Source organism: Mesoplodon mirus (genome assembly GCF_964341445.2).
Source record: "Mesoplodon mirus genome assembly, chromosome: 1".
NCBI lineage: Eukaryota > Metazoa > Chordata > Mammalia > Artiodactyla > Ziphiidae > Mesoplodon > Mesoplodon mirus.
The window spans coordinates 18,535,884-18,559,611 of NC_138976.1; the positions used below are offsets into that span (position 1 = coordinate 18,535,884).

General features: G+C 39.9%; 1 long non-coding RNA gene across 1 annotated transcript in view; it reads left to right on the top strand.

Moving 5' to 3' along the window:
• LOC309801408 overlaps window positions 1-23,728 on the top strand; it is a 119,593-nt gene that overhangs the window by 18,079 nt on the left and 77,786 nt on the right. The window contains exon 2 of the long non-coding RNA XR_014293576.1: window positions 853-930. This is a non-coding gene — a long non-coding RNA (uncharacterized lncRNA). The remainder of the gene's footprint in view (window positions 1-852; window positions 931-23,728) is intronic.

Here is a 23,728-nt window from a genome sequence, read left to right on the forward strand (position 1 = left end):
AACTGGTGGGTAGTGGCTTGCAACTTTGCGAACCACCTGCCCAATGAGTGGGTTTTTCAAAGCAAAACATTCACTGTATCTTTCCCCTTTAGTGCCTGAAAGTTGCAAAAGGGTGAAAAAATAATAATAATAGAGCTCCAACTCTGTGTCAGGCTCCAAGCCAGGTTTTTTTACAATCACCATCTCATTAAATCACCACAAGTACTCAGTCAGTTAGACATTTTGTTGCCCATTTTACAGATGAGAAAATGGGAGCTCAGCGAAAGGAAAGTCACTTTTTTTCAAAATCTCATAGCTTGAAAATGTAAGTCTGCCTTAAGCTTAAAATGGTTCTAGTAAGATTTGAAATCATAATTCTTGGTTTTCTTGCCTAGAATTCTGTTATTGAAGGTTTCGAGCCGCGGAGGCCTATAATTAGAGACTGATTTTACTGTCCGTTTTGCTATTTTGTTGTCTCACGTGCCACCGTTACCATGTCCCTGCTGCTGCTAACCCTTGAACCTTCTTCATGTCTTTGCTTAAATGCCACCTTCTCAACAAGGCCTACGTTGTCCACCACATGAAACTTGTAGCAATTTTGCCAGCTTGCACAGCCCACATACCCTGGCTACATTGTCTTGGTTTCCCACAGGTCTTTTCAGTGTCTAACAAGAAATACATTTTATCTTTTATATTTATTGCTCCTTGTGTCTTCTAGAATACCAGCAACAGAAGAGCAGAGACCCATGTCTACTTCTGTTCACCAGTGTTTTCCACTCATTTACAACAATGCTGAAAACATAGAAAGAGCTCAGTAATATTTGTTGTATGAATTCCTAGTTAAGCATGTCGTTCTATCCATTCTTATCATAGGTGGCTTCTGAATCCTGCTCAACACACCCTGAGGGTTCACCACTACCATTGGATCTGAGTTGTAATTTTAGCTAAAATGTAAGTATTGTACCTTTGTTTCCTTTATGTAAAGTGAAAATGGAGTTGGTACCATTGACCACAAGCTGTCAGGAGGACTGAGTTAATGTACATAAAGTACCTAGCACACCACATGGTCTGTAGTGCCTGGCACTCAATTCTTTCTCACTGTTATTTTCTGGCTCTCATCTACCTGGCCTATAGCACATAAATCTACACAGTTCTAGCTAAAGCGCATGTAAGAATCTGTATTATCGAGAGAGTCATCTTGATTTTCCAAACCTATTGCAACCCCATTTAAAAGCCTTCCATAATCTTTCAAGGCAGAATCATTTGTTTACACATCTTGATGCCCATAGGGTCTAGTATCAATAAGACTTCATGTCTTGTTTCCCGTCATCATTAGCTGCTTTATCTACAAGACATGAATTCTTCCAGGACAGGGTGTATGCCTTGTTACTTTCTTTACTTCATTTCCTCAGATGGCATCTGACATATAGTACACATTTAGTACATATTTATTTTATGATTAACATCGCTCTAGCACGTTGGTGCAGGACCTGAACATGGAAATTACTAAATTCAATCTCTATAGCACATAAAGGGATACTGAGGATCAGAGAAGGGAGATGAATTGAGGAAATCATCCAGCTAGTTTTTATCCAGATAAGCCTAGAACCCAATTTTACAAACTTGAAGTCGTTTCTGGTATAACATTTTCACTTTTTATTAGATATGCTTTGACACAATTCATTAACTTGCTTTTCAATTTTCATGTTAACTTTGAGGACACACCTCTATTAAAAGTGAAGTTTGCATGAGTATTTTCTTTTGGAAACAAATTCCAACTGGATAATTCTGCCTGAGAGGATCAGAATAAATAGTACACAGGATTGACAATTTACAATATCTAGCCTGGGACTGAACTGACTAACCTGTGGGGAAGGCTGAGTCACTAAATCTATCCTAGAATCAAAGAATTTAGAGTTGCTTATGTGTGCTTAAGAGGAGAGACCCTGTCTTCTTTGAATCTGTTTCTCTCCCAGATTACAGCCAGAGTCTTACATGTACCAGACCCTCATTACAGATTTGCTGCCTTGAATTGCATCTGGTAGACCCTCCCGTCAAGTGTAGGAATCTCTACTCCTTGCTTAATTGCCCAGTGTTCACCCGACTTCAGCTTTCATACATCGAGTTACACTACTCACTGCCTCCGAAGAGTCATTGTAGGGCTATTAGCTGCAGTGAATTGAACTGAGGAATGCCTCATGATAACTTTGACCTACTGGCCAGAGTTCTCTTGTCTGGACCACAGAACACATCACTTCCCCTGCTCTTCTGATGACCATCTGATATTTGGAAATGGTGACCACTGGCTCCCCTCTACCACTCCCACCATGCACATACCAAAAGAAGTCATCTCTCCTCCAGGCAAAATGCCCTTCTGGCTTAAGCTATTTTCGATGGGTAGCAAACCAAAAATGTTTGGTCCCTTTCTTTTCTTTGATGGCAAAATCCCTTTGATTTACCATAAAAGATTGTTTTGGGGCTCCCAAAATGAAAGGGTGAGTTGACCAATAACAAGCATATCATTCAATGGTGTCTTTCAAAGACAATCTCATTCCACATCATTTAAGTGGTATGTGGGAAAGGAAAAGGAAAAGGAAATAGCATTTATGGAATGCCTGCTATGTTTTGGTCACATCACATTGATAGAGTCCTGAGGTCTTCACAACAGTCCTTTGAAGTACATATTATTATACCTAATTTTATAGGTGAGAAAACTGAGACTCAGCGGTTTTAAGTAAACCAAACATCTAGAAAATGGTAGAGCTGGAATTTGAACCCAAGCCTGTAGAATTCCTCAGGTTGTTCTCCTGGCATTCTGCCCAGCTGTCTCCTGTCTCAGGGTCCACAACTGTGGTCCAAACTCTGCTTTTTTTTTTACTCGTTGTGAACGCCTCCCACGAACCATAAACAATGTGGTCTTCCAGTAAATCTAACATAAATGTACTAAAAGGGTCACAGCTGGCCAGTTGAATGATGCATCTTGCCCAGTGGTCTGTGTCTGAACATGGTCCCAAAGGGCAGGACCATGTGATCATTGATTCTGTGCAGAAGCATAAGGGAAACCCCCAAACTAAAATGCTTACTCAACATTTTAAACTGAGTTGTCTTATGCAGTTTTCCTCTCTATGAATGATGTGACTATTGTCTTGTCACTCATCTTTAGCTACACTTCTTCCACACATCTAAACCCTCACTATTAATTTTGCCTGCAAAAGACTTCTCATATTTGCAGTCTTCTCTTCATCTCTATTGCAATTGTCCTTATTAAAACTGCCCTCCTCATTCATTTATCCTTACTGCTGTAGTCCCTCCTACTTGGTCAACCTAGCTACAGTCATATACACTCTAGTCCATCCTTCAAAGTGTGTCAAGAGAGATATTTCAGTAAGAGATCTGAGTGTGTCACCTCCCTCTTCAAAAATCTTCAGTATTGTTGGGGGAGAACAGTCATATTTCCTTTCTCAGGAGACTTAGTAAAGTAACACATTTTGTCATTTACCCTAATTTTACTTTCACCTTCTCATACAGGAGAAATAAGTAAATCAACTTCTGGGTGATAGAGTTTGGCCTACATTTCTTGACTGGGTGAAAGACCATGAAAATTTAGAATTTGCTCTTTCTTCTCTTTCTGCCATGGACCAGGGTGATACTTAGGATCACTATGACTTAGTATATTCTAAGGTAAGAATGTATACTTTGTAGATTAGAGTTGTCTCTTATCCTGTGAGTTTCAGTCAGCAAGGGTATGTTTTGCTGCAGTAACAAACGACCCCCAAATCTCACTGACTTAAAACCACTGATGGTGTATGTCCATGGCAGGTGAACAATAGCATATCTTCGTGTCATCATTCCAGGACTCACGCTGAGGATTAGCTTCTATTTGGACCACTGTTGGTCATCAGGGCAGAAGGAAAGAAAACATAGATACAGTGAACCTCTCATTGGCTCTAATATCTTCCTCTCAGATATATCACTCCTGTTTATCCCACTGGACAACCAAGTCCTTTGATCACACCTGAGTTAAAAAGAATGGGATGTTATATCCTGTCATAGTTGGGGTACCACAGAGACAAGCATGGAATATGAGTGAATAGTAACACAGAATACCACACCTGGAGCTCTCTCAAAATCTAGACTGGAGGGTTAATAGGAGAGCATTAGCAAACCCATTTTGTCCCATACCTTCACCAAGTCACCTAACAGTATTTAGTCATTAAAAAGAAAGCACTGGCATTTTGAGCTGATGCTCAGAAAGGGGAAGTTATTTGCCTCATTCTGCAAAATTTGTGAACTTCAGAGTAAGGACAAGAAGCTAAAGCTCTTTCCACTAAATAAGATTGTTTCTCAAGCTTCACTGCCCATGTGTGGCACAAAATAGGTGACTAGTACATGCCTGGAGAATTGAATCAAATTTATATGACCCACTGGTCAATCTCTCCCTGAAATGCATTTTTTTTTCCTGTTCAATAAACACACCTTCCACCTGTGTTTTATAGGCTAGGAAACTCCACCGCACGCTTAACACAGAACTTCCACAGTAAATAAATCCCCTGTCCTTCATCCAGCCAGTTCAGACACACATTTTGATTCCTATATTGGTGTCATATCACCAGACCAAACAATAAATGAAAAACAGACAAATGTCTTAGGAACAGGAAAAGCCTCCACGTGCCACCCCTCATTCTTGGTTTAATGTTAATCCCAATTCCTTGCTTCTGGGCCAAAAATCTTCTCCCTCAATCCCCAATCCCTTCCCTCTCTGGAAGAAAGACTAGGTATTTCTTGAATTCATTTAGTGTGTTTTTCCTTCTCTTCAGTCATCTTCCCTAGTAACATCTTCCATATGTCTGTGAGCCATTGTGTGGAAGATCTCTGCCCAAAGTCCTTATTTATTCTGAGTGGATTGGAATGGCAGCCTTAAGTCTGGTATTTCCTCACGTTTGACAGCTTAAATTACAGACTTTGGGTACATTTAACGTAATCCATTCATGTGGAATGGCTGTTGTTCCTCTCATAGTAGTTTGAAAATATAAATATTTACAAACCCCTAAGACAAAAGCTCTTACTGACAAGGTTTCTAAAGCACAGCTCCAAGGACAGGAACCTTTCCACTTAGAGTTTTCCACTGACAGAGTCTCAATTCTCCTGGGTCATGTGCACTCCATTTAATGCTAATGGAATCATAGTGAAATCACTGGAACTTATCTCTCTACGTGTCCAAAGAGGAAAGGAAACAGAGCACGAACATGGGGGACAGGTTTTCTCAGGAGGATACAGTTAGCTAGCTCCTTTAAGGCTAGCCAGAAATGAAGTCCCTGAAATTGAAGAGAGTGTCTGGTCCTATGGGAATTTCTACTACTTGGTGCCTTCTCTATTCCAGGCACACATACCATAATTTATTGATAACTCATAATCCATATCTTTGATGTAGAAATAAGGCTTTGAGAGATAAATGAGTTCATCCAATGTCAACACCTAGCAAGTGGAGATTCCAGGGATTTGATTGCAGACTTTGTCCTTTCAGATAAGACTGGAAGGAATAAGAGGGTATTATATGTAAGTTGTCTGAATGCAGAGGTAACAGGTAACACTGGAATAATCTACATTTCTGAACAAATTTCCCTTAGCTACAGTAGCCATGTTAGATCTCCTCTATTCATGCCAGCTTCCTTTAGTTTACCAACTTTTAACTCTCTCTATTCATCCTTTTTTCTTATATTCATCCTTTTTAAAGATCTCCATCTATATTAATTGTCACTTGTTTCAGTTGTATATAAGGGAAATAAATAACAATACCTCAAAATAAGACAAAAGTTTAGCTCTCCTCTATTTTACAAATTTATCTATTTATTTATTTATTTTTGGCTGCATTGGGTCTTTGTTGCTGTGTGTGGGCTTTCTCTAGTTGCAGCGAGCAGGGGCTACTCTTCGTTGTAGTGAGTGGGCTTCTTTTGTCGTGGAGCATGGGCTGTAGGTGCACAGGCTTCAGTAGTTGTGGCACGTGGGCTCAGTAGTTGTGGTTCGCAGGCTCTAGAACACAGGCTCGGTAGTTGTAGCACACAGGCTTAATTGCTCTTCCCAGACCAGGGTTCAAACCCATGACCCCTGCATTGGCAGGTGGATTCTTAACCACTGCGCCACCAGGGAAGCCCAGCTCTCCTCTATTTTAAAGTGAGTTGTGGGTTGGAGGTCTGAATTTGGTATGGTGGCTCTATTTATGTCAGAGAACAGGATCCTTTTACCTCTCCTCTCCAACATTACTTGCATATGCACCTCATTCCCATGGACCAAATTGGCTGCTGCAGTGGCACACATCAAATCTTTGCTCCAAGCATTAGGAAGGAAAAAGAGGAAAAGGAAGGGCACATAGCTTCTCATTTAAGAAGACTTCCTAGAATGACCTTCTACACACTACTTCAGCTTACATATCTTTAGCCAGAACTTTATCCCATGGTGGCACCCAATTACACAAGAGAAAATTGGATGGGAAAGGTAATCTTATAGGTGGATGGTTATGTGCTTAGCTTACAGTTGTGGCTCAATGCTGCTGGGACTGGGACTATGAAAACTGGCCCAGTTGACAGACATTGGGCCCAAAAATAGAAATCCTAGTGTTTGCTCTAGTATTTTTGTCCTGGCTAAAGGAAACGTTAGCAGAATGGATATTGGGAGGCAAGTAAAAGTCTTTGGCTCACCATATTTCATATCTCAAAGTACCCCTACAGGGAGGTGGGAAGACTGCTGCCTTCAACATCAAACAAACTTGGGTTTCATCCTATTTCTCTCTGGATAAATGGTTAGATGGGGATACAGATATAATTGAACTATTGGGTTGGCCAAAAAGTTCATTTGGCTTTTTCCATGGTTCCAAATGAACTTTTGGCCGACCCACTACTTGAAGAATGGAGCCAGATATGAAACCTCTTTCCATCTTCACACAAATCCTATGACAATACATGGTGGCTAGTAAGACAGCAGCATTTATGTATGTATGTATGTACTGATATGTATGCGTGTGTAGGTATGTATATATTTGTATGTATACATATGTTGGTAATCTAAGTGAGTCAAAGGGCATAAATGGTACAATGTGTTAGAGAGTTAGAGTTCAAGGTCCTAAAGAACCAAAATTTCAGTACACAAGACTCCAAAGAAAGTGAAAATGCTGAAGCAAAGGCTGAGTCAGTGTTTGCCCTACTCTAGACCCAAGATGTTATCTTGAGGCAGAAGAAAATGAGGAGCTTGCAGATAAGCCCTTCCTCTAGGGAAGGTAGAAAAGAAAGTAGAGTCTTTAAAGTGTTCGTGTGAAAACAAGGCACAGAAATGGCCCCATCTGGGAACATGAACTAGGTGTCCAATCTCTAACCATGGAGGCCACAGCAGGTCAAGGAGACCAGCCCTGAGTCCTGGCAATAGAAGGTCCTGAGGGTGCCGGACAGGATGGAGGTAGATGACAAACAATTGAGGAACTGAAGTTTGGCCACATCCTGGAGAATCTGTGGTCAGTGATACATTAATCAGCCTTGGCCTCACAAAGTTTTAATTGGAGTCATTTCCCACAAAGGTTGCCAAGAAAACTGTAAAAGAAAAAAGAGGACAAAAAGGAAGAGAAACCAAAATCATTCAGTGGGGCCCCAGTAGATTCTAGTACCAGAGCAGCCAGAACGAAAGCCCATGGGATTTTAACACTTCTTCTACTTGGATTCTGGAGTCAGAGTTGGATTCGTATCCTAGCTCCACTACTTGCTAACTACAGACACTTGGGTAGTTCTACCCTGTCTCTGATCCTCATTTTGGGGATATTTAAAAAAGAATACTTGCCTCATAGGGTGGTTGTGTGCATTCTATGATATATACCTGAAAGATCTTTGCAAGCTGAAAAACACAATATTCACGTGAGCATCTAATGTAGAGTAGTTCCATAATATCCTTCCTTCTAATTCTGATGACTCTGTAACCAATAACTTTCTATACCATGTCTTCATTCTAATGTGGCCAAGTTATATTTTGCACTTTTGGTGGTTTCATAACACTAACAAATTCTTTTCAGTTAGTTTAAGTCAAATCATGATGCCTTATAGCTTAGCTTCTTGTCAGTTGAACAGCTTTTGTGGAATGGGGTTATGAATGTTGGTCAAGGTGAAAACCAGCTTTCACAAGGTGACAATGAGGCAAAAACTATAAATTCTAACAATTATTCTACACTCTCTGTCTTAGAGGAAAAGGACTTTAGGAGACTCTGCCAAACTTGACTATAAAATGCAACAGTATTTCTACACATGACTGCACACCTTACCAGTAACAAAGAGTGAGAACTCAGAAATCCTAATCCTGATTACATTTGAGTTTGGAATCAATAGGCCTTCCCTGTATTAGGGGAATATGATAATGTGTTAATGATTTTAAGGCATTAATTTGGTAATGACTGTGGTAAAAAATTAAAAAGTATGCTAAACTTCAAAATGAAATTATGGATTGTATTTTAAAGTTGATATACCATTGCGTCAAAGTAACGTGTTTACATTAAATTCTTCTAATGATTTTCTTAAAGGTAACGTGGGTATATACCAAATCTAGTAATCTGTGATCTCTCTAATATTCAACCTCTCTTGTATGTCACCCAAATTTAGCTCAGAGAGAGAATGGTGACAATGTAATTTGAAGAAAGTATGGAATGGAAAGCTTTGAAATGGAGAGACTGGGCGCATGAGGAAAATAATATGCAAACTAAAAGATAAAAGTAATATTGGAGTTAAGTTTTAAGTCTAGGCTCTCTTATTAATTAGCTGCGTAACCTTGAGAAAGGTATATCTCCTCTGTAAGTCTTAATTTTCTTATCCAAAAAATTGTATTCACAATACCCAGTTTTTAGTGCTATTAGGAAGAGTAAAAATGATAGGACATACCAAGGCCTCCCTTTGATTCTCTCCTCTGCCATATATTACCTGTGTGACCTTGGGAACATTCTTCACATTTCTGTGCCTCAATTTTTTTATTTATAAAATGGTAAAAATATTAACATCCAAATTATTTGAATGGTGTGAGTAGTAAGCATGTTAATATATATTAGTTCTTAGTGGCTGGTACATATTAAGAGCTAAATAAATGATGGTAAATAATGTCTGTAATACAGCACCTGGCATATATTAAGAGCACAGTCAACTATAAGTAGTATATTAATTCAAGAATATGTTTTCTTTTGTAATCATAACACAAAATGGAAAAATTAAACCCATTTCATAGATGAAAGACTAAGGTTTAGCAACTGGAATCTATTGGAATCCCACAAATACCTCGGACCATAACCTAACATGTTTTAAATTCCAAAATTAATTATCACTCCATATAAAGTATTTCAGAAGTCAGGCAGACCCTCTGGTTTCTCTAAGAACACACTATTTCCATTAGAGCTTTCTCACCCCAAATTTCAAGCCCCAAATTGAAAAGCAAGTTACTGCTATAAACTGACAGTTTGGAATTCATTCCACTTGTCTGAGTTCTTAAGTTTCATATATATGTATATGGAAGTTAAATATATTTTCTTGAATGTGATTTATGAGGACTTTCTGACAAAGTTCAAGAGGATCACTCATAATATACCCCTAGACTGCATGCCATAATCTAAATACTGGAAGGAAAGTTTAGGAAAGCAATTCCCCAAACATTCTCACCATCTGTGAAATCACAGTATCTTGTATTTGAAACATTGGCCTCAATGATTCAACTTGCCTGAGAATTGAAATTGACTAAAGTTATTATAAGTTTGTGGCTTATCTGGTTTACATTAAATACCCAAAGAGAAACGAATACATCTATGGCGTCAGTGGAAGAGAGAAAAATGGTGTCAGGCTCCAAGCCCAGGGGAGGTGGCTCGTCTCAAGGAAAGACTTAAGTAGAATTACTTCCTTTCCTTCTGGGGGACAGAGACAGAAGTCAAATGACTAGGCAGGGAATGAGAGAAAAGTGAGACAAATCTCAGCTTAAAACACTGGCTGACTTTCATGGCCTCTGTTTTGGACTACCTTGATTTAATGGTGTTTTGCATTGTCCACTATTATGAGGGTTTCTTTGCAGATTATGGCACTCTTGGGGCTACAAATTTCAGTAGATCTTGATTGCCAACCAAAACCTTAATGTGCCTTCCAAGGAATCTGTTTCAATATACTTCAAGTGGCAGGTAATAGCACACTCAAGTCAAACTGGTTTAAACCATTAAGGGGATTTATTGGCTCATGTAACACAAAAGTCCAGAAATAGCACTGCTCTCATGTGAAGCTTAATCCATTGACTCAAAAAAATGTTAGGACACAGTTTTTCTCTCTCTTCATTTTTCAGTCTTGTTTTCTCAGTGCCAGATTTATTTTTTAAATTTTTTAAAATTTATTTTTCCTCTGGTCCCAAGATGGCTGTCAGAAGTTCCCAGAGCTTCAGGTTTCCTTGTTCACATCCATGGGGAAGAAAAGAGCATGATCTTATAATACACATTGAAGAAAAAGAGGTTTTCTTACATAAAGCCAGTAGAAGAGTATTTTTTTTAACTCCCTGATTGGTGACATCTCTGAATCAATCATTTTGAAAAAGGGAATGGGATACCCTGATAGGTTTAATCTAAACAGGACCTACCCCCATCAACTGGGAGTGGAGCTAATCCCATCAAATTTTCTTTCTTTTTTTAAAAAATTTATTTCTTTATTTTTGGCTGTGTTGGGTCTTCGTTGCTGCATACGGGCTTTCTCTAGTTGCCGCGAGCAGGGTCTACTCTTCGTTGCAGTGTGCGGGCTCTAGGTGTGCAGGTTTCAGTAGTTGTGGCTCGCAGGCTCTAGAGCGCAGGCTCAGTAGTTGTGGCGCACGGGCTTAGTTGCTCCGCGGCATGTGGGATCTTCCTGGACGGGAGATCAAACTTGTGTCCCCTGCATTGGCAGGCGGATTCTTAACCACTGCACCACCAGGGAAGTCCCCCATCAAATTTTCAAGGCTCAGAAATGTGGCGGTTGGTGGATTGGATACTTGAGCATCAACTGTTGCTTGAACTTCTGAATCAGCCTATTCTTCCATCCTCACTTCCCACTTTGGATCTTACTTTTCATGCATACATGCATACTGAGCTATTTCTAGTTTGACAAACAGGGCTTGATCTTTCTTCTTCTGCTCCATTCTACTTTCCTCCTGTAATGCCCCTCTCGTCATGTTTTCAAAATCATATCCATCCTTTAAGGTTCTATTCAAACAGTCCCTCCTCCATGAAGCTCTTCCATATTATTCTCAGCTGGAGGGCCTCTCTCTATCATTTCTTTTCCAACAGCAATGTATATGTCTTGGCTTCCTGAGTCTGATAGCTTCCAACCTTGTATTCTACTGTACTGCATATGTGTCTCTTCTGGATGCTGCAAGTTCTCTGAGAAAGAAGATTGTGTCTCCCTTGTCACTGATGCCCCTTAGAGTACCAAGTACCTGCCCTGAATACTGTAGGGAAATTAGCCAATGGGTTTTGGAGGTCATTTTTCTGGTGACACACATTCTGTACATTTGTAGTACTATCAATAACTCCACTCCTGCTTCTTTGAGAAGGTCTAAAGGTTTAGCATTCTGGCAATTTGCTTATCTAGTAGCCAGTTCTTCACACTTCATAGTGAGCTTGTCAGCTGACAGCAGAAAAGCAAAAACCAGGCAGATTAGCAAGTATTTATTTTTTACTTTTCAAACTCATCCCTAATACAACAGCCTTGGGACATAAGTCGATGATTCATGGATCAGAATAAAGCAACATTTCCTTTATTTTTCATTCTTTGATTTTTCATAACATCGCTCTATTTAGATGACATATACCTGAGAAGGAAAAAAAAAAGAGTATTGCATGTTTTCAGAAATGAATACCAGGCTAAAAATCAAGATCCTCATGCAAGAGGTAAATTGGAATCATAGACAGACTTAAGCTAACAAATGACCTGATCACACTTGTGTTCACCTTGCTGAGAGCCCTACCAGTTTTCTTACTGCAGGGCAAAGGGTTCCTTTTCACTCTCAGATTGTACTAATCTTATCTTTAACTGTGTCATCCATAGATATCTCAAGAGTAGTACATTTAAAATAAAACAGTGGATTTTCCTCCAGAAATATGTCTCTCCCTCACATCTTTATCTCAACAAATGGCTCCACCATTCACCTTGTTTCTCAAACAGAAAACTTGGAGAGATATCCCTGTCTTTGGCTCTACATACAGATCCATGAGTGGTGTAAATTCTGTCTCCACACATATCACTGAATGCATTCAGCTCTCTCTCTCTCATGCGCTCGCTCTCTCTCTCTCTCTCTCTCTCTCTCTCTCTCTCTCTCTCTCTCTCGCCTTGCTGATGGCTAGTGTCTTAATCCGGAAGCCCAGGATGGCTGTGATAGTCATCGCTTTGTGGTTTCCAGGTCCGTTATTGTCCACCTTTAATCCGTTGTCCACACACAGCAATAATCTGGCCCCTGACTCCTCCCAATTCCATCCTTTCAGCTCTTCCCCTCACTCAGCCAGCTCCTAAATCTTGTCCAGCTCTTTGCTCCTTCAGAACCTCTGGAAATGCCATTCCCTTTACCTGAAATGTTCTTCCTTCAACCTGTTCATAAGGCAGCACTTTTTTCTCCTTTGGACCTTGGCTAAAATAGTATCTCTGCAGAATGTCCTTTGCTTACTACCCAGTCTAAGTGGTGAGCCCCTGTTAGTCTCAACTTTAATTCCGTGTTCACAGTATTTATCACATATTTGATATGTGTACTGGTTTATTGACTTTATTTTATTTTTTTGTATGTTTCTCCCATCAGAATGTAAATTCACAAGGTAAGGATCCTGTCAACCTTGTTCCCCATGTTATCTCAGCCCCTAACACTGTTGCATGGTCAGGGCTGGATTGAATACCTACTGAATGAAAGGAATTTCTTTTAAGTTCTGCCCATCTATTGTATTTCATAGGACGTTTATTGAGTCTAAGCTCCCCCTGAATATGAAAACAGTGGTAGTTTAAACTAATTTACTATCTAAATAACCAAAGTCTTTTTAAAAAAGGATTATTAAGAACTTTGTGAGATTTATGATTCCGTCACAAACAGGAAACATCCTTGATGAAATTGATGAATGTATTTGAGGCATATCTTGAGAAACAGAAAGTTGGAATCTGTGAAAAATGACAGTTTGTACCTTTATATGGCAAACTAGATTTTGCCAAACAAAGTCTCACAAACCTGCAGAGTCCTTGTGGTCTGAGATATGCCCCTGCAATTCACTCAGTGACACTGGACGGTGTTTTCCAGAGGATGAAAGCATAAGCTTCCAGCTGCTTTTCCAGGTCCTCTTCCTTCTAATCCTTTTCCCTAACAGGGGCTTGCCAAGGTCTAAGCCTACACCCCTTTTACTTCTATTATAATTCTATGCTCTATTTCCATGGGAGACATTACCCCCTTCTCATGCTTCCCAGTTATCAACTTTCAATTGACAAATCCTAAACCCAAATTTCTAATTTCAGTCACAGCTTCTAATCAGGTCTATTTTCCCATCAGCCTGCAGCATGGATTCCTAATATTGTTCCACAGACTGGACTCAAATCTGAGCTTGACAAATCTAAATCTCTCACACCCACCTCTAAGCTTCAGCTGTACAATTTGCTTCTTTCTCCCATCAATGTTTTCTTTACACATGGCCTTGTATTTCCACCTTATTCATTCCTGCTATCCATATACCAACACGTGGACATGGGGCATGTTTCTCAACCTCATTTTACACAACTGTAAAGACTGTGCACTGCACAAGTCTAGAAGGTGCCATTTATGCTTCAGTCTGTGTGAAGGGTGCCCCCTGGAGTTGTGTCTGGAAGTATTCCCAACTCTTCTACATTTTCCCTCTTCTGTGCCAAACACAAGCCTCTCTACTTTATGGCCACCAAGAAAATGCTGTCGACAGGGTGCTTTGGCCAATGATGAGGAACTAAAAGTGTCAGAGAATGTCAGGTCCATACCCTAAATTTTCTTTACTGGATTTTGTGAAACATTTGCCATGTCTTTCTCCTCATGTAGGTTGCTCCATTCTGCAAAGAATGTGCTTATGTAAAGTGTCGTCAATTTATCTCTTACTTCCTTGTATAATCCTTCTATTGTGAGGGCTAAGCTCAACTAAGAAATGTGAAGCTGAAGAGCAGTTATTTGCTGATGGCTCTGCCCAGATATTTGTCATGGTAGTTATGCAATCATAAGACATGGGTTCTCTATGCTGAGCACTTAGATAATATATTTACAGTAGTGATCGGCAGAAGGCTCTCACTCAGAGTCACCCAAGAAAGAAACTCAGAAACAACCTCTGTGACCTGTTGCCTAGCCCAGGACCTGGCATTTGTAGGGACCCTCCAAACACACGCTAAATGAATGAGCTAGAATTACCTTTGCAATGGTGGGAATGTTCTTGTGCAATTATCCCAAATCGAGTGTAACTCAATAGAAGAAATCTGGCTGGGAGACTAACTAGATACATGACAATGGGCAAGTCCTGTCATTTTTAAGGGCTTCAGGACTCTTTCATTACAATCTATACCCACTTAGATTTTACATACTTAGATTTGTGACTTTGCAGGATTGGGGTATTATGAATCTATGTTACCAAAGCATTTAAGGATATCTGTGGTAAAAAATATATATATATTTGAGCACTCATTACAACCAGTTTTTGAAATAGTTTGCATATTACATAATTTATTATCAATATATGCATATTAAACAAATTATTAAAAGAATGAATACAGAAAATCTTTTAAAGTTATTTATTTATTTATTTTACATTTTTTATCTTCTTTACTATTCCTGGTAAAGATCCTGGCACATGATAAATAGCCAATAACTTCATGAGTTAATGAACGAACCAATGACTAAAAATTTCACGTCCCGTGACTGGTCAGAGCTCTCTGAGGCAGTATGTATAGCCTCCACAGAGCCTAGGATAGTCTTCGAGCCATTGTAGCTGTTCTGACTGTGTCGACAAAAGGGGAGATATGGCTATAACTGGAACCTGATAGCTAACAGTTACTGCAATCACATACTAAATTAAGCTCTGAACTTCCTAAAGGTCAAAGCAGAAGGGTGCACAATGGATTAAATGGATCTCATTGTCTGCTCAAAAACCAACAGAAAAAATTCAGTGTGTGAGGTCATAAGGAGAGATCAAGCAAAGAAGGTCATACTGGAGCATCTCCAAGATCTCTTCCAGCAGGAACATTCTAGGCTGTCTGGCTTTATGGCTTAGAGTATGTCTGTATCTATAATGAGACCAACTTGAAGCAGCTCTGTGATTCAGGATATGTCATTTTAACTGCTACTCTCAGTTTTCCCAGACAGACTCACCCCAGTTCCTTTAGAAGCTCTCAGGATTTTTCAGTGTTGGTCAACTACCTGCCTGCATTCTGGTTATGCTCCCAAATGGGTCTCTTCTCATCCCATTTTTCTCTCCCTCACCAGATCTTTTCCCTCCTGGCTCCCTTGAATTCTCTCTCTCTCTCTTTTTTTTTTTTTTTTTGAATTTATTTTATTTTATTTATTTTTGGCTGCATTGGGTCTTTGTTGCTCTGCGTGGGTTTTTCTCTAGTTGCAGCGAGCGGGGGCTACTCTTCGTTGCGGTGCTCAGGCCTCTCATTGCAGTGGCTTCTCTTGTTGTGGAGCACAGGCTCTAGGCACGTGGGCTTCAGTAGTTGTGGCACGTGGGCTCGGTAGTTGTGGCTCACAGGCTTAGTTGCTCCACGGCATATGGAATCTTCCCAGACCAGAGCTCGAACCCATGTCCACTGCATTGGCAGGCGGATTCTTAACCACTGCGCCACCAGGGAAGCCCAGGCTCCCTTGATTTCTTTCTCCCTCCCCAACCTTTTCACCAACATCAGTTGAACACCAGCTATGCATTGGTTCTACATCAGGCAAAATGTCAGGCATATAAAGATCAATAAGACATCTCTCTCCCTGCAAGGTGTTCCCCAGCCTTTCACACTTGCTGCTAAAATGTTTGTGCTTATAAGCTACACCTCCCAGATGTGAGCTGCATGAGAATAGGACAGTGGCTATGTGTTAACAACTGTATCTCCATTACCCACATCAAATTCCTATTTATTGAACAGATAAATCTAAGCTGATGTCTTAATCCAGTGTTTCCCCAATTATTCTGCAAAACACTAGTCTGTGAATATGCTGTTTAAAAAAAAATCTATTGGTCTAATGTGTTTGAGCAATACAACATCCTCCATCTCCTGATAAGAGAGCCATGAACTTATTAAAGGCTCGGAGAAGTCCTGTAAGAATGAAATCTATGTTTAGCCCAATTTAGACCAAGTTTATTTGACCTCAGAAATGTATGTGTTTAGTATAACATCATGTTGGAACTTGCAATCCGTGGAAAAGGTGATCAGAGTTAGTGAAGCAAACGATGGGAAGCTGATGGTGGACAGATATGAGGACAGAGAGCACTGAGCCAGATCAAATCTATTCCAGAAGCTTCACCCAACCGTATCAAGCTCAAATAAAGTCTTGTCAGTAAGTGTGGATTTTGGATTGAAATCAGTATTTTATTGTTACTAGATCCCAGCTCTCTCGTATCCTTCACAGCTCCTAGGACAATGCCCTTCTTAAAGTATTACTAAAAATTGGCTGATTGTACCAAATTATGACCATAAACCAGTTTGGAAACTGTTCTAAACCATTTCCCAAGTTAATTACTAAACGTGTATATTCAGTCAGTGTTTATATATTGGTGTGGCATTCTAAAATATACTATTATTCTGCTCTTATTTATGACTTTGCAAATAATAGGAAAAGCATACATCAACCATCCACTTCATTTAGCACTGATGTGCTTCCAAAATAAAAGGGCACTTTCCCTCACTGATCTCTGAGTTTATGGCTTAATGTTACTATTTGAATACATAATTTATAGGGAGAAGACATCTGTGGAGAGTATAAGATATATCTATTTCAAGTTAAAGATCTTCACAGATTAAAAATGGCTTTTGTAACTTCATGTTATTTGTTTATTGTAATTGCTTTTCTGACTTTGGAAGGGGGGGAGTATTTAAAATAATCTACTCCAAATCTCAAGTCTGAAAGCCGATTCCAACAAGAGCCATTTTGGAAAAGTTCACTGTAAAGTTAACTTTGAAAATGTCTTAGAAGAAAACTGTGTCCCATAAATGGCATGAACAGTGTTTGGGTTTTTTAGCTCATGATCTCAGAAGGATTTTGGAACAAGAGAGCACATTTTATTTCCAGTTTTAGAGAAAAAAAAATCATATTAGTTCTACTAAGTATTTATTTTCCATTAGTACTTTCAGGTTTATAAACTGTTCTCATTTGATCCTCCCAGGAGCCTGAGTGGTTGGCACAGAAGTAAAAATAGCTACTATTTAGTGGAGATTTACCTCATAGACACTCAAGCAACCCTAGGAGATAAATACTATTACTGCCATTTTGCAGATGGGGAGAGTGAGGCATGGGGAAGGGAAGCAACTTTCCTAACCCTAATCCCTAACCCTAGCCCTAGCCCTAACCCTAACCCTAACTCTAACGCTAACCCTAACCCTAACAGCTAGTTTGGGTGACATGCTGAGGTACAAACCCAGGCAGTCTGGCTCCATAGGTTGTGTTCTTAACCAGATGGTCTCCTGAAACCACAGTGATGCTCATTCTTCACAACTCGCATAAAGAAAGATAATATGTTGAAGCATGAACATGACAGAATGGCCTCTCGATGGGCAAGGTGTAGTGTAGAGGACTGGCCCCTAACAGTTCAAAGAACTTTGGGGCCTCTTAGCCTAGCTGAATGGGGCCTCCACTATGGACATAGCTCACCAAATTATGTGTCATCTCAAAGAATCACTTTTTAAGTGCAGGTGTCCCTAGAAGTGCCATCTGTGGGATTGACATATACACAGTCCTCTATATAAAATGGATAACTAATAAGGACCTACTGTAGAGCACAGGGAACTCTATTCAATACTCTGTAATATCCTATATGGGAAAAGAATCTGAAAAAGAGTGGATATATGTATATGTATAACTGATTCACTTTGCTATACACCTGAAACTAACACAGCACTGTAAATCGACTATACCCCAATAAATTTTTTAAAAAAGATATTCAGGGGCTTCCCTGGTGGCTCAGTGGTTGAGAGTCCGCCTGCCGATGCAGGGGACACGGGTTCGTGCCCCGGTCCGGGAGGATCCCACATGCCGCGGAGCGGCTGGGCCCGTAAGCCATGGCCGCTGAGCCTGCACCTTCAGAGCCTGTGCTCCGCAACGGGAGAGGCCACGACAGTGAGAGGCCCGCGTACCACACACACACACACACAAAAAAAAAAAAAAAAAAAAAAGATATTCATCATAGCACTATTCATCATAGTTTAAAAAAGAAACATCCTCCATGTCCAAAAATATAAAAATGGTTAAATGATTAAATATTTGAATACCACACACATAGAAAAAATGGACAGGAAATAAAAGCCTGGAATGACTTATGCAAGACCACCAAGCTCCTGGATAGAAGAGCTGGGCTTGGAAAGTCAGTCTGCAGATCTCCGAGTCTGGTGTACCCCTCCCCCACCCCTTTCTATGGCTTCGTCTTCCAACTTTCACCTAAGTCTGTACAGCTATAAGTCCTCTCACTCTGCCCCTGGCTAGACTTGATCTCTGCCCAACTCCTAGCTTTCTCATCATAATGATGAGGAGAATCAAGCCTACTCTGATGAGTGGCTTTTGAGAATTAATGATGTGGAAAGAAATATTGTAAAATAGTGCTATGAAAATGTACACAGAGCATCACTCCATTTTTCAGAATCACAGTGACATGCTGTGTTCCACAGAATTCGATTTTCCATGTATTCATCAGATATAAAATAGATATAATCTCCCAACATTCTCTAAACGTTTCCACTTACAATCTTTCTGAACTATACCTATACATTCTTAAGAGGAATAGATACTAGAATGCACATTCCCTACCTTCAAGACGTTTGTAGTCAAGTAGAGGCAACTGCCTACACATGTAATCTCAGGCAGGTTACTAAGAGAATAACTGAAAACTAGGGGAGGGTTTCAGGAAAGAGGTTATCACTTAACATAGGTATGAAAGGTAGAATTTCAGCAGGCTGAAATGAGGCCAGAGAACATTCATTCCTGGTGGAAAGGCTATGTGGACAAAGGCAGGGCAGTGAGAAATGTCAGGCATGTTCAGGGAATAAATGTTAATTTAATGAAAAGATACTCAGGGTTGCTGTACTGTCCAGTGGAAATAAAGTCAAAAGCCAGACTTCAGAAGGCCTGGCGTGATGAATTAACAGACATGGATTATTGTTCACAGGAAGGCATTGAGGACTGACAGGTTTTGTTGAGCAGAGCATAGTAAAAGCAGAGCAGGAAAAGCTCCATAGGAGGCAGTGGTCCATCCAGACTTGGGCAGGGAGACTGGGTACGTAAGATTACATGCAAGTAAGTGTGGGCTAGATTCGGGCAAAGGCAGTGGGCTTGGGAATGAGGGAAGAGGTGAATGGGTCTGACTTTCAGGACACTCTGAATAGATGAATAACCATATCCCTTATCTGTGAGAGGGGTCAGTAAAAGGACTCGTGTGTGTGTGGGGGTGTGTGTGTGTGTTGGGGGGGTGTGTGTAAGGGAAAAAAGAGAGGGAGATAGCTTGCAATTCATTTTGGCATAACTACCATTTCATGGGAATGATCTGGATGCTTCACAGCATCATCAATTATTCACCTGGTTTCTGGCAACCCTTCAAAACACCTTTTAGGTTTGTATATTATTTACTCCTTTGCCTTAATGCATCTCTCCTCTGTTAACCCTACCTCAACCCTGAAATGAAACGAAACTGTAATTAATTTTATAATACAGTCCAGGGAAACGTTCCTCATTTCCTGGAGGGCAGTGACTCTCAACTGCCTGAAGAAATGGAAAATGATTTTTACCATCTCAAGGAGAAGAAAAACAGCAATTTCCAATTAAGCTGTTTGCTTTCTGTGTTCAGAGGGCGGAGTGGACTGGTTTGGACCTCTTTCTATAACACAGAATTCAAATTATGGGACAAGGTAGAGGGCACAGAAAGGACATGACACAAAATGATGAGTGACACAGGGGCGTAAATAAAGTGGACAGCACAGTGCCTGGCACGGTGTGTGTTGGTGTTTTTCTGTTTTTATCACCCAAAGATTCTGAATATGAATTTGTTGGTTCTGAGACACTGTGGAGGTCGGATAGATAATCCCATTGGATTATAGGAACAACAAAATACTCCCTCAGGATTCTGGCAACAGATCTAATGATCACTTTTTTCTAACTTCAGGGACCAAGATACATGAGTGACATACCTTTTTTTTATTATTATTTGGAAAAAAAAATTAGGCATACAATAATTTGAAAACATAGTACAAAATGTCCCTGTATACTTTTCACCAGGCTTTCCCAGATGTTAACATCTTACAAAACCTTGGTGCAGTTATTAAAATCATGAAATTATGGATGTGACTCTATAACAGGCCTTACATGAAGCTTTCCCCTTGTCCCACGGATGACCTTTCTCAGGCCCAGGATTCAATCCCGTATTGCACGTTACTTTTAGTTGTCATGCCTCCTTAGTCTCCCCTGATCTGGGGCAATTCCACAGTTGTTGTTTTTCTTTAAATGATTGTGACACTTTGGAAGAATACAGGATACAGGTCAGTCAGTTGGTAGAAGGTCTATTATCTACTGTTCTCTCATACTTAAATCCAGAAAATGCATTTCTCTTTATACCTTAACCCATTAATTTTAATTTCTGTCGATGAACCTCGCCTGCAACAATTAGTACCATGGTGTTTACTAAGTGATGATATCCAACTATGCGTCTTCATTTATTAATTGAGATGCTACTAAGGAAAGAGCTTTACTTTTCTTCCATTTAGCAATTTATAACTATTAACTTAGATACAGATGATACTTTATGAAGTATTTTTGATGCATTATTTTACTGGTCACTGCATTATCCTGTGAGGCAGCTGGAAGAGACCCTGAGGCTCAGCAACTTGCATATTTGTCTTCCATCCCCACCAGAGATGATAGGTCCTGGAAAGCAGCACATTGTGTCTTATTTATTCACCTCTCTGATGTCTAGCAGAGCTACCTGGTACAAATGGAGAGAAAAGGAAACGTCGACTGGACAAGATAAAATGGTAAATCCAAGACAGATAGCCAGTCAGTGGGGAGGTCAGGAACCCTCAATGCATTTTGTGATTCAAGCAGTAAGCATTCAACAAGCATTGAACATCTACTGTATGCTTGGTACTGGGAACACAAGGAAATGGCTGTGTTCTCAAGGAATTCGCCATCAGTAAAGAGAGATAAATAAACATGCAATTAGGATGTGATGAGTATGCTATGGCACAGATAATTGTTGTGGTATTCAGAATGTACTTTTGAGTAAATAATGCTTTTGGGGATATTGGAGTAACTAAGAGTATAAGACAGATACCTTTTGGTATGAAACTCTTCTATCCCTCTTCTCCCACTGAATTTCCCCTATTCTCACCTGTATAAGTCATTCTTAGTCTTTAGGTCTCACTTTAGATGTTGTTTCCTCCTTGAGGATGATCCTGATTCTGTTTGGGTTTGAGGATACTCATTTGGAGTTTGCTATCATCCTGTGTTTTCTACACCCACGTATTTTTTACACTGCCTAAGGGTTGGAGGTAAAAGGTTGCATGCATCCCTGTCTTCCTGGAACACTGTCTGGTGGAGAAGACATAGACCACATTACTAATCCTCAGTTTTCCCGCCAAGACAGAATGGACTAGTCATTAGGAGATCTCAAGTCAACTGGCTTGTTTGGAATCTGTACCCTGCTTCTCTCCAGCCATATGATATAGGACAACTTGCTTTAAGCTCTCTGTCATTTTTCTTTTCTGGAATTTAAGAATAAAAATGATACTCCAAGGTTTGTGGTTATAATTAATTTGAATCTAATAATAAGCGTAAAGTGCTTATAAGTGTCTTACACTTAGAAAGTGCCTGCTAGTTAAGAAAGCACCTATCATTATTCTGTCCTTTAACTAACTACTAGACGCTATAAATCACTGTGATGTCTCCTCTATCCCAACCACTCCACAAGACATAAACCAGTAGGCAGGAAGAGTACTCCAAGAACTGCCCCTTTTGACCCATGAATCTTTCACCTGACTGCTCCCAATTTCACTTCTAGATTATGGCTCAATGTCTATCTTCTACCTCTCCCCGGAAAGTTTGATTTCAATATTCTGTTTAAGTCATCTCTATTCCATTTTCCTGGCCATGAGGCCAATGAAAATGTAGGCCCAATGATGTTAGAGCACCCTTTGGATTTTGATAGCAAGTATCTACTCCAAAAGGAACACAAATGCCAATCCATACGTCTCAGATCCCCAGAATGTCAGAGTGGGAAGGAATCTTCCCAGAAGACCTTACTTTACAGATGGATAAAGCTGAGGTCATAAAGTTAGTAATATTACCAAGATTAGAACTAAATCTACCCTCTCCAAAGATTGAATTCTTTCCAACCCATAAATAGGTACATGAAAAAAAAAAAAAAGATCACTGAACTTACCCATTTTAGACAAATTAGTCCAAATTTTCTTTTAGTATATAGATATGGAAATCTTTGGGAAATCTAAGCCAAGTTTGATGTCTCTTTTGGGACCTATCTCTGAGGATAGAGAAATTAGAGAAAATTTTGGAAATCCCAGTGCTACGGACTGAATTGTTTCCCCCTCCACCCTGCCAAAACTTATGTATTGAATCCCTAACTCTCAGTGTGATTGTATTTGGAGATAAGGTCTTTTCGGAGGTTATTAAAATTAAATAAGGTCATAAGGGTGGACCTCTAATCTGATGGGACTGTGGCCTTATAAGAAGGGGAAAAGAGCTTGTTCTCTCTCTCTTTCTTTCCTTCTCTGTGTATATGCTCTCACCAGAACTGATCATGCTGGCACCCTAATCTTGGGTTTCTAGCATCCAGAAGTGTAAGAAAATTAATTTATGTTATTTAAGTCACCCAATCTAAGCTATTTTGTTATGACAACCCAAGTTATCTAAGATACCCAGGATTATATCCCATATGCAGTATGAGTACATTTTAAGTCCTTAACCAATAAAACATATGGTTGACTTATTAGAGACTGGGAATAGGACATGAATTTGCAATGACTTTTTTTTTCCCAATAAGTGCTCTTCAATTCTGCTAGAATTAGTATCAGTGAATTCCAAATGGTAATGCTAGGTGATGGGTGAAAGAAGGGAGGGGGGACTCAGAAATTATGTTATATTGTGTTCTCACTGAGAGGGTTAGTGCTCGAAACAATCAGAATCGGGGAGACATGTGAGGTAATGATGGAGAGCCCTTCTTGTATTCCAGCAGCAAACGGGTATGTCTCTCCTCCTACCCTCCCACCGGTATAGAACTGCTCCCAGCGGGACACTGGGATTCCTCACTGTGGTCTAATTTTAAGTGAATCAAATGAGGTGGCACTCTGCCACATCCCTCTGGAAACTATTCAAACATCGAGCAGATCTCATCCTTTGAAAATGTTCCCTGAATAATGGAAACATGAGGAAGAGGAATATACTAGAGACCCCGGATGCATCTTCCAACCACAGTGGAATGCAATATGCCAGACACACTTTTACAGTGGTCAGGATGGACGTGGGAAAGATTTTGGGGAATATAACAATAAGCTCT